Source organism: Apteryx mantelli, chromosome 16 (genome assembly GCF_036417845.1).
Source record: "Apteryx mantelli isolate bAptMan1 chromosome 16, bAptMan1.hap1, whole genome shotgun sequence".
NCBI lineage: Eukaryota > Metazoa > Chordata > Aves > Apterygiformes > Apterygidae > Apteryx > Apteryx mantelli.
The window spans coordinates 9,767,080-9,779,401 of record NC_089993.1 but is presented as its reverse complement, the minus strand read 5'-3'; positions in this window follow the sequence as shown (position 1 = coordinate 9,779,401).

Below are 12,322 nucleotides of genomic sequence, written 5' to 3'. Positions count from 1 at the left end.
GAACAGGGACATTCCTCCACCCAAGAAGTATACATCTGAAAATTACCTTTGAGAATAACTATCACCATATTGATGTTTATAAGGAATGAAGAAAAATTCAGAATTCAGGAGAAAACTGATCTGAACATGGAATGCAATGAAAAAGCCTTCAAAAATTTTTCAGAGAAAAAATAAATGTGCATAAATGTTTGATAAATTAAAATAAGAAATTAAGAGACAGTAGATAGAGGGAAAGAAAGGTTTGGAACTGTAGCAAGGGACTTACAGGGTGGGGGTTAAATGGAATTTATAAAGCTAGGAAAAGAGAAAGAGTTAGAAGAATGATGGGGCAAAGAGAGGGGTATTAATTTAAGCCCCAAATTCCCTCACCTGATGTGTGTCACATTCTGAGAGGGGCCCCTTCCTTCCTTCTCTAATCCTGCTTTTCAGAAGTAAAATGGGCTTTTGTAGGGTAGAGGGGATTGAGAAGAAGTTCTGCTAAAACCCAGACTCTAGAGGGGAGACAGTGATTGATAACGGCACAGAGAAAGAGAGGAGGGCAGATCTGGTGTATTAAGACTATGTCAAAGAAAGCATAGCAGAAGAAATAAGACCTTCCCATAAGTATGGCTTAAGTTCATTTTTAATAAACACCTTACTCATTCAGTCACCATTTTTGTATGAGATCAGCACAAATTCAATACAAACTATAAACATTTCAATGAGAATCTTAGCTTACAGATAAAATGTTTTTTATGCTGTTCCTTTTTAGTTTTAGTGGCACATCCACTGTGCACATCCACTGTTCCACCTGTGAAACTATACAGAGTCAGACATTTTGCGTCGTAACAAATTTGCCTAGCTAACGACTTCTTGGCAATATGAGTACAAAAGAACTTGACACAAAACAAACTGCACATAATCAAATGTGAGCAATAATACTCTCTAGAGGAAAGTTATATACCTACTTCTGTTAGGATTAGCTACAAATCAAGTGTCAATGGAGGCTTGGCAAGGGAAGAGAGGACAAAACCTAAGAACAAGTGGAACTAAGAGAGATTCCACAGTAGAAGATGTGCCAAAAGCAAGAAAATGTCCTGAATTAAACTTGACAAAGTGTGAGAAAGTAAGAGTTAAGATAGACATTTAATCCTGATACAGAATAGAGCAAAAGTTGACATGCAGGATACATGCTCTTTGTCCTTGTTTTCATAGCTTCCCAATGAATTACAGTGTTGAATTAATTTAACCGACAAATTAAATGTGCTCTTCTTCTTTGTAAAATATACTGTGCAGAACAATTCACTTTTACTATATTACTACAGTATCATTTAGAAAATGGTGCATATGTAGCAGACATAATGAAGATTTTTTTGTTATATCTTGGAAATCTCATCAATAAAACATTTGAGCACAAAAGGCAGCACAGAATTGGACTAAATCTACTTATCGGCATTCTCTTTTTATATTGCAGTAAAGTTTGAAGAACCCAAACAGCATTTCATCCTTGTATGTTAGTCAGTACACACGGTAAAAAATAAAGGATTTCACAGATATCACCTGGCTAGTTAAGACATTACTCACTCCATTTGACTCCACTCTGAAGAACAGCCAGCAAAATGAAACATGTCCACACATCTCAGCCACTCTCAGTTTAAACTATGACAGATTTGTACTGAGACAATGGCTTGTGAACTGAAATGGCTGTGACAGACAGGAGGGGAAGGAAGGGAGATAAGGGTATTGAAACGAAATGCCAAATTATACCCTATGATTTTGGCAAACGGCAAAATCACGATTAAAATGGCCATTCCCTTTCCAAAAAAAACAAAAAAACAAACAAAAAACCCCAAACAATTCCCTCTTCAATCTCCTTAATAAAGTTATAAATTGTACCATGCAGCTGGTAAACAAGAAAATCTCTTGAAAAATGGAAAGGATGAGAAAGGAGTTCCATGAATATTCAAATAGTTGTAATTGCTATGGAAACCACCTCTAGCAATTCAGTCTTTGTCTTAAAGTATCAGAGGCAAATCATGATATGATGACAGAAAAAAAAAAAAATAGTAACACTGCCTAAGACTTCCAAGTTCAAAAACCATGAGAAAATTATAACAAGATGTACGAAAAGTCTTCTTTCTCTCCTATCTACCAGATTCTTTTTGGAGTATATTTATGTGGATGAGCTCTTAGGTATCCTTATCTGCCTGGGCTTCCCAAACAGCTGCTTAAGTAGCACCAAGAGCTGACAGAATCACTATCATTATTACAAAAAAGGACAGTTTCCCCATTTTCAAGTAATCATAATTTTAAACCCCCTTTACTGCTGGAAATTTTGGAAAACCTGAAAACATGTAATTGTATTCAAGCAGTGACATTCATTTTCAAGCTCCAAGAAGACTGATAATCAGGTCAAAGCCATTAGCAGGTCAAGGATTCAGAGATCATCAGTGATGGCAATTAGCTTTAACGTTGCAAGATGGGTAAAATAATAGTGTACTACTGTAGACTGAAAAAAAAGATTATCAGTTAAGAATATTATATGCCTTGCTTTAGTTTCTTTTATATGAAATATTTTCAAAGTATTTTACTTTATTTGAACCACATGCATGTATTAATGAGTAGTTAAGGATATTTTTTAAATTTCATCTCATTTCCTTGCAGTAGTCTGCCTGCTGACAAACCAGAGATGATCTCACAATTTCTCCCAACTAACCTTGACAACTATTTCAAAAGTTTCAGTGTAATTCATTTAATATTCATAAGTTTTATCTTTGCTGAATAAAATTAGCAAACACAATATGTGCACATGTACTCTTATGAATGATGTTGAAGAAATGTTACTTTTAATAAACTAGCAAGTATTCTTCTTCAATAATACTCTTCAAATACACTAAAGGTATGCAATTTTCAGAAAGAATATAACCTCAAATATTATTTCAGAAGTACACTGTATTTCAAACACTAGTTACTCACCTTTCTTTACATACATCCTTATTTATACTCTCATAAAGCAAAAGTACACAAACACTTTGATTTATAAAAGGTTCACATTGAGTAAGTTGTTAACATTGTTGTTTACAAGCACCTGAGTTGTGAACCCACATTTACATAATAGGAATTTTTTTAATCATCATGTGAACCATACTGTATATCCTAATTTATTGTCATTTCATAGCTTTCTTTTAGACCCATGGCAGTATAGATTAATTTGCTTGCTAAATGTTCTTCTACTTTGGGAAATAAGATCCTCATAAAAGCAGCAAAGCTACATCTTAGGTTAGCTTGTATCTGATGCTGTAGAACGTTTACTTTTTCAGCAAATTATTTAGTTTTTCTTTTCCTACATTTTTTTAAGTTAGAGTCTTCTAAGCCACAGAAATCAACACTTTCCACAGCAAATAAACCTTAGGAAACACCTGCTTTCCATTTTACAATCAGTCAGAAGTCCAGTCAGATGTAAGCAGATAAGCAACTTTTGTCAAGCAAAGTACAAGATGCAAATTTTATGCCAGCATTATTTCGATCATCAGAAGACAAAAAATAATTATTCTCACATTATGTCAGCTGGTTTAATATTAATCCACCAACATATTTTTCCTAAATTTGAACTGGCAGAATGACCTTACAGATAATCGTGGAGTCACATGACCATGGCATTTTGATAGGTATCAAACCTAAAGCATATCATACTCTGAAACCACATCCTGGGCTTTCAGAATAGGAAATGACAAAATATAATGCAAGTTACAATTAAAACACAAACCAAAATAATGTTTCATTCTTAAAATTATTTTGGAAAAAATAATGTTCGCATATAAAACAAAAATTCTAACAGCAATATAACATGACTATTGATTTTCTTCTCTAAAAAACTTAAATCCTTCACTGGGACAACATTAACAAATTTTGACAATTAGTATATAAAGAAATGAGTATTGGTCAAAATGTCTAAAAGAAAAGAAATGTAGTATTTATTGTTTGAATAATAAAAGAAAAAGAAAAAGAAACTTTTAGCTCTGGCACAGACTGAATACCGGCATTAACAAAAAAAGATTTTTTTGTTCAAACAAATTAATAAATTCAAGGAGAGACTCCTACATAAGAAGCAAAAAGAATCAGACAAGCACAGGCTAGTACAATCATTGAAAACGCAGAGGAAAAATAGACTGGGATTATAACATGAAGTTGTGGGATGCCAGAGGGTAATATCCAAGAACCTGAGAGTTAAAGGGGGAAAGGCAGCAATGGAGAATCTGAAAGAATGAACATCATGACACGTCTAGAAGCACATATCATTTTGCACAGAAAATATTTTGACTCAAACACAGAATGCAAGAAATCACCACTAGGGCTTTCTGCAATGCAGAAAAAAATGCAAAAAAAAAAAAAGAAATGAAAAAATTACAAGTAAGAAATGGGTACTTTCATCAAAGCAAAAAAAAAATGCAGTTCTTAACCTGATCTTACACCAGCATTATGGCTAGTTTCCTACTTTTTCTGATATTTTGTCCCTGTATGGTAGATCTGAACATTTTAAATTCTTTTCTTCAGAGGCCTTTCCCAGCTCTCCACAGTCTGCTTTAATGAAACCGTCCATAGTTCTAGTTCTGTCTTACACTGTGCGCTGTAGGCATAAACTACATTTTTAAATAGAATCCTTTATTCTATACCTCTCTAATATCTATATTATCTTTACTCACATGCACTTAAACGTTTGGAATTATATTCACTTTGCTGGCTGGAGTATAGCTTAAGTCCTTTGTTAAGTCTTTTACATAAAAGTATCACGAGGTTTTTTATTTGTATAATTCCTCACTAATATACAAAGACTGTATCTCTTGTTTTCTTAGCAAGAAAAGAATTAAATGATTGGGGCATGGAACACGTTCAAAAGTCAAATGAGATTCCTTTTATCTGGGAATGTCTACTTTCCAGTTGAGTGTTTCTGACTAGCCTATGAACTCCATGGAAAGTAGACATTCCCGGATAAAAGGCAGCATGTGAAATTTCAAAGTGATTCAGAGAACTCTTTTGGAGCTCAGGAAAGACAATTTACTATTCAGGTCTAAATTAAGCAGCCAGCTTCAGTCTTAACTATGAAATGATTACTGCTGCTTCATAATTAGAGGTTTCCTACAGGCTCTGAAGAATGTAAGCCAACAGTTTCCTCTCTACTTTTAATTAAATTTAAAACATCATTAAAAATAGAACAGATCATACATCTATAAGACTCTCTTCCTAAGACAGAAAACTGAGAGGTGTGATGATTTGGTATCTACCTAACTTTTTAGACAGAGTTACTGAAACTAAGAATGGAAAAGACCTATTAATTTGAAATGCAAGGAAAAATGTAGATTTCAAGTCTGACTTTTGTATTGCATGATGAATCCCAGGAAATTCATTCAAGCCTACAAATGCTCTAGATATGTTCCAGATACTGTTTATTGAAGAACTTAATTTTCTTGAAGTGTTTCTGGGAAGTCTGATTTATTCAAACTAGGATGTAAAAGCCTTTGGAATATAACACTGACAGAAGGTAGCATTATTTCTCACTTCATACAGCCCAAAAATCAAAACATTCTGAGAAAATAGTGACATTGTACTGCAGAGCATCTATACATCACACTTTCAGTTGGACAGTTAGTTTTGCTTTCCTAGAAGCAGTAAACCATCCTCTTTACCTCATTGGAAAAGGTCAGATAGGCAGAGGGGCATTTAATTTATTCACAAGTCCTGTTCTACCTGGCATAGCAGAAACAAGGATGAGCCTTTTTTTGTCCAGAAATCTAAATCTCTTACCATAGAAAACAGTTATCTAAAGTAAGCTGTCATTCTCCTGGCTTCCTTGCATGGTCACACTTACACAGGGCATTATAGGAGAGTTAATACCACTGCACAAGGCATGAATTGATGATGCAGCTCTCAGAAGAGCCCACAAAATAGATTTTCTTTAGATGTGAAAACTGAGATAGAAAACAGCTATGACTGGATTAAAGGAAAAGAACTTGGACACTTAAAGTATAACTTGGGCAAAGTTTAAATTCCTAAGCCTAAAATTTGAATCCTGATTTCTTCTGCTTGGTTGCTGCCCACTTCTGGAGAGCGCTAAATGACAGGAATTGTAGATTTAGCTAACTCAGTTTCTAACCCTCAAATTCCCCAGAATATATCTAGTAATTCAGTAAGTACATAAACAGAATCAGCATGGGAGAACTACTATCCCTCAAAAGCAATGGCCATTCTATTGTCAGCTGGTTCTGCAGAACTGCTGTTTGTGAGGAAAGCATTGCAGCAGAAAAGGAGACAGGGAAAGGTCCATTATCTGCCCTCTCCAAATAGTGAAGAATTTCCACTTTAATGTGCATAGGTAGACAAGCCTTTATTTGTAGTAAATAAACACCCTGGACCTTTTGAGAGAATGAAATAGTAAGGTACTTCTGCTGTACTGAAGAACTCTGGAAGAAGATATGCTCTCTTGGGTACTAAATTCAGTTTCTCTATTGTTGATACCAATAGGACAGCGATAGCTACTAGATTTCATTTGTATTTTAAAACAGAAGGTCTTTTATTGTTTTAACCTATATGGCAATATACTAGACACTCCTAATTTCTCATCTTCACACCAATATTTCTTTCATCTTTGACAAGATCCATAAAAGAACTGACAGCTTCATAGTGTGAGCCCTAAACAAACAACATTTTGAAAATGAACTGCTCCACAATACAACCATCACTGTCTCTTTAAAACACATTTCTCACATTAGATTCTGATACAGTTAAAGAACCCACTTCAGATAGAAGTGCTTGGAAAAAGTTTCCACAAGAAACAGCTCAGTGGCAAAGTAGTAAGAAGACTTCCCTGAAATGGTGAAATTTAATATCTTTGATTTTATGAGACATCAAAAAAGGCTATCATCACACTGTCCCTGCTTTCTAGAATAACCCCAGCAACCCTCCCACAAAAGAATTCATATTGGAACATCTACTAGGCTAGGTACATTTGTACAACAATGTAAAAGAGCTGACTGCTGTCTTCACTGTATGTATTCTATAACCCAATGCTTAGAGGAATCAAAAATTACATATTTTATGCAAATTTGCTTAATGTTATCTTTAGTTTTTCTTTAAGAGACAAGGAGGAATTATGGAGGTATGAATCCTCCTAGTACAGAAAATCAGAACGTTCCTTCAATTAAGAAACTGCAATTGCCTTCAGCTATTAAAGTGTTAAGTAACTTATTACAAATGCAATCCTGCATTAGCAGCAATATTCCGTTTCAATAACAGGATGCAACAAGCATGCTAATCAGAAAAGTCTATCATGTAAAACAATATTATTTCCACATTTACAACTTTCAAATTAATATGAAAGGTTTTTAACTGTCACATTAGTATATTTCTTCACTAAACTACTTTTGTATTGGAGAAGCAGTAAATCTGATAATATGCCTCAGGAAAAATGTCCGTAGCAAACTGGTACTTCATACCAACTAGTAAGGTAATAATATTTTTAAGGGTGAAATTTAGGTACAGTTACAATTTTGTTCCTTCTTGGTTGTTTTACCCAGAAGACACTACTACTACCACCACTACAATGCTGTCAGCCTATACTTTATACAAAGTTATCTTGTTCACTCACAGAGCAAACATTTAGTCTTTGGAATACAGCTTTAAAAACAATTAGTCATCAGGTTTACCCACACAAGCAAATTCCGTTGGAGAGAAAAGTACATCAACTCTTTCTCAACACGGACTGTTGATAAAAACAGGCTGAGGTACAAATTAGTTCCTTACCATCTATTTAAATTCCTCCTGCCTAAAAAGCATGCTCTGAAGAATTCTGCATCAGTTTTCTCTCATCCATTTTTTTCCTCTGTGAGATGTTTTGAAACCTCTTTAGCAAAGTAACAACTTGATAGAACATTTGGTTTGTGAGTGAGAGTATTTGTGTGTTCACAAAGCTCCAGTTCTAATCCCTAAATTTTATAACTATCCAGTTGCTCAGGAAAATACAGAAGCATAAACAAATACTCATTTAACTACATGTTCCAACAACTTGAGCTGCACATCTGCAATTCAGATGAAAAATTTTTAAGTAATAACATTGCAAGAAGATTTGCATTTCCAATACTATGCAGCGAGCCTAGGTTGGTCACAACTATACAAACACTTATGCATATATTATACTGTCTATATACAACCAAATTGAAATGTTCCCTATTGCATCAACAACTGTTTCTTTTGTTAATAAATAAGTTGTTAATTTGCAAAAGTACTTAAATGAACAGCTAAACAGTTCTGAACAAATATAATCACGTCTCTTAGAAATGTATGATAGATGTGACCATAACATAATTAACATATTAAAACACTTGATCTGTCATTGTTATATATTGCTACAATAAAGAAACATTGTATTTCATGAGACTTTTACATCTAGAAACTAACTATTAAAATGGAATATTCCACATGGTCATCAAATGCACTATGTATCTACGATGCACAAATGAAGAAAAAAATCAAAATTAAGGTTGTTCAGGGTATGGAACTATGAACTGTTTGTATTTTTAAAAGGCAGCTTTTAATCTAGCTTTGTAATTGTGGAGAAAAATTATGATGGAAATCATTAACAACTGCTTAAGTTTAATTCTGAGTTTACTTAAGGCAAAGTAAATTGAACACAGTTGCTGTTATCTGTATGGCAAATATACCTAAGGGGGAAATTAAGGTAAAGGAGTTAGTAAAATCCAGGATCTCATGATCTGTGTATAGCCAATATAGAAGGAGAACTTAACTTTCCCTTAGTAATGTTCCCTATCAATCAGACCATAGCCCAAATCAATTCTTTAATTTAAGTTCATTTTTTAACCCAGCAAAAGCATGTCATGTTTCATTTTTGCAGTAGATTCTTCTAAAAAGAACAATTAGATTTTCCTTTATGGGGAAGTATTTTTTAACTTGTAAAGAATGTTCTTTACATAGACTTCTGGAGAAAAATATATTTCAGCCAACTCAAATTACAGAAAGTGCCCACCTCAAAACTAAATGTTAGAAGAACATGAACAGAGGTGGCTATAAGATGTCTTATAAGAAATCACCAAAATATGGAACATATTTTTTCTATTTCCAGCATCTTCTTAAACCTACAAACGAAGATCAGTATTCCTATTTTTGCTGTTTTTCTTAAAAAGTAAATTTGCTCTTATTTAATAAAATGAAAATCATTTCCTGGAGAAACTGCATAACAAAACCTAGTATTAATTTAGACAATTTTGCTTCAGTTGTCATATCTTTTATACCTATCTTTTATACTTAAGTCTCTTTTATTACCTACCTACCACCTAGATAACTTAATGATTCCATAAGCTCCAACAGGTCATTGTTTTTACTACGGGTATAAAAAACAGTTAAGATTTAGTCTATGATAAAATGATGCAAGGAGGACTATAGATGTTAATTCCTTAATTCTACAGTTAATGAGTTTTGGGATTAGTATGTTGACAAATCTACTCAGAGATAATCCATCAAAATGCATATAGGATTTCAGGTAAATAAATGTAGTAATTTTTTTTATTAGAAAAATGACTCTGTGGGAAATTGTAAAATGTGAGAAATTTTAGCCCATTTCAGAGAAGTTGGCCATAATCTTCTTAGCTGGCTAACACAATTGCAGCCTAAAACAGCCTCTAGACCTGTTAAAGATTTTTATTTATAGATACTGGGAATAATGAAGCTAAAGCCCAAACAACAAACCCAGTCAAATATTCTCCGAAAATTCCACAGACTAGGAGATCTCAACACTTTTTCATAGGTAAAAATACTGAGCTTTTAAGTACAAAGATAGAATGGAAGACAAAAGAAAACATTGATGATATTTTTAAAAGAATATAAATTAAAATTTACAGAGCTTATCTAAATATTGGTTTTCTTTGTCCCTTTACATTATCAGTAACAAAAAGTTAATAATATAATGCACAAGAACTGTTCCCAGTTTTCAGAAAAGACTGTTGTCATTATGCAGATAGGTAGACAAATGACTTAGTCGCAGCTTCTTGCATCTTTCTCTTCTCTCATAATGATTACTAACTTGTCAAAATTTTAAAAACAATTAGTTTTCAAAAACATATCTTCAAGAGACTTCATATTAATAATGTTGATTCCATTAATAACTAGCAATCCAAATAGTAAGTCTATCTCACTAGTATACAACTAATGTTCCTTTCACATAGCTATGAAGTAAACAGATCTATTAACGCATTTTTAAAATATGTAAGTAAATGTCTTTCTTGGGAGGTTAATAATGGACTGTACTGACCATCTCATACAATTTATCAGCTTGAAACTAGCCTATAATTAGTGTTTACTTTTAATTTTATAGGGAATGAACATCCTAAAGTTATTCAAAATGTTCACTACATATATAGGAAAAACAGCTTTAGTTTATAAACTAATTAGCCTTCATTGCTGAATACAGAAGTATATCAGCATGGTCAGCATTCTGCTAGCCTATTATTCCCAACTTATAAATTACACATCATATTTAATTCATACCATGTTATTTATCCTGTTCCTACACAACTTCTCTCTTGTGTGTTTATGAATACTTTTAAAATATTAATCTAATATTTTACAAAGAAAAAATATACAAAAATTCAGTGCAAGAATTTAGGCCTAAGTTCTGCTCCTCTAAGATAACTCTGACAAATGACAGCCCTCTGCTGGTTAATAAATGTATGAACACAAGAAGTACAACTCACAACTATTTTACATTAATACTACATTTAGCCAAAGTTAAAAAAATACACAAACATACGTATCGTACAAAAAAAACACAGATCACAGAAATGCCTTAATTATTCTATTTCTATTTGTACCACTTAGAAAATGTATTATTTCTAATTCAGGTAGAAAATAGCTAGTTCAGGAAATGGCTAAAGACAAGCCTTTCCCAAATTAGATGGACATCTCTATAAAAATATTGCAGTTCTTGAAAGAAGGAGCCTTAGTGGACTACAGCTTTTCATACAGTATTCAAGAAACAGCAGCAAAAGTTAATGGTAATCATCGCGTTGCTGAGTAAGACTTTGTTTCAGCCAGCAAAATGATCTGCAGGCTACAAAAATGAAGTGTTGTGCAAGTAAAAAGACTGTTTTTCTGACATTTTTTTCTGTCTAAAATAAGTTTTGCAACGCAAACATCAAAGAGTTTAGTAACAGCCAAATAAAAATGAGAAGGACAGCATGGCATTTGGTACCAAGTACTTGGTAGAACAGTTAGTAACGTGATCCAAAAGAAAGAATTGCTCAAGTATGAGCAGAAAACTTCAGGAATAATATAAGTGTACAAGGAAATCAAGAATAGTCTCTATAGTTTATTAATTTTGCCATAAAAAAATAAAACGACCAAATTTTTAAAGATTTTTTCTATTTTGCCCTGAGTTTCTGTACTGCACTTTAAAATGCAAATGTGATTTTATAAAATAATTTGAAACCCCCCTAAATTAAATTAAAACTTCCAACAGTATAACCCTAACAATATGCTAAATTATACAAATAATACATAATAAAGTGCATCCTTATGAATAGCATCAACTTGAATAAGCATGGAGGAAAAGAACATATTAGCAGCTGTACACTTTATTTTCCCTTATTTAACAACAAAAAAAAAAAAATCCACCAATACTGCAACTGTTGAGGTAAAACAGCGCAAAACAAAGAACAGAGAGAATTTATTTGAAAGTATTAGATGGCCAACTCAACAAAAGGGATAAACGCACTCCCCCAAAAGAAGAAAGTATTGGGGAAAACAATGGGAATTAATGCCCAGTGCAAAGAAAAGAGATTTGGAAGATCTTCCACGCGTTTATGTGGCCGGAGGAGAAGGCTACGTGCTGCCCCTCTGCCCAGCGACCTGCAGGACGGGCCATCCTCCCCCTCGCCTTCCTCGGGGAGCCTTCAGCGCGGCTGGCGAGGCCGCCGGCTCTTCTGGGGTAGGCCCAGAAAAGTCACTTACTTTAAGAAGGGCCAGGGACAAGCTGGCAGCTTTCGCCTGCCCCTCACCACGTCAGGTTTGGGGAAACTCTGAGGAGTTTCCAGCTCTTTCTGAAAGCCGGTCCAAGCGCAGCAGGGCCGAGACTGAGGTAGCAACACTAAAAACTGAGGTGCCGGGAAAAATCTGAGGAAAAATGATGCCTTGTGCCTGGAACACAGGCAGAAGTTCAGTCAGTTTGGTTTGATTTTTTTAAGAAACACAGGTAACTTGTGATAAGAAAATAAAACGATGGCTGCCACCTACCTGCGGCCAGCCCACACCCAGGGGAGGGCAGGAGGGGCTCCGGCTG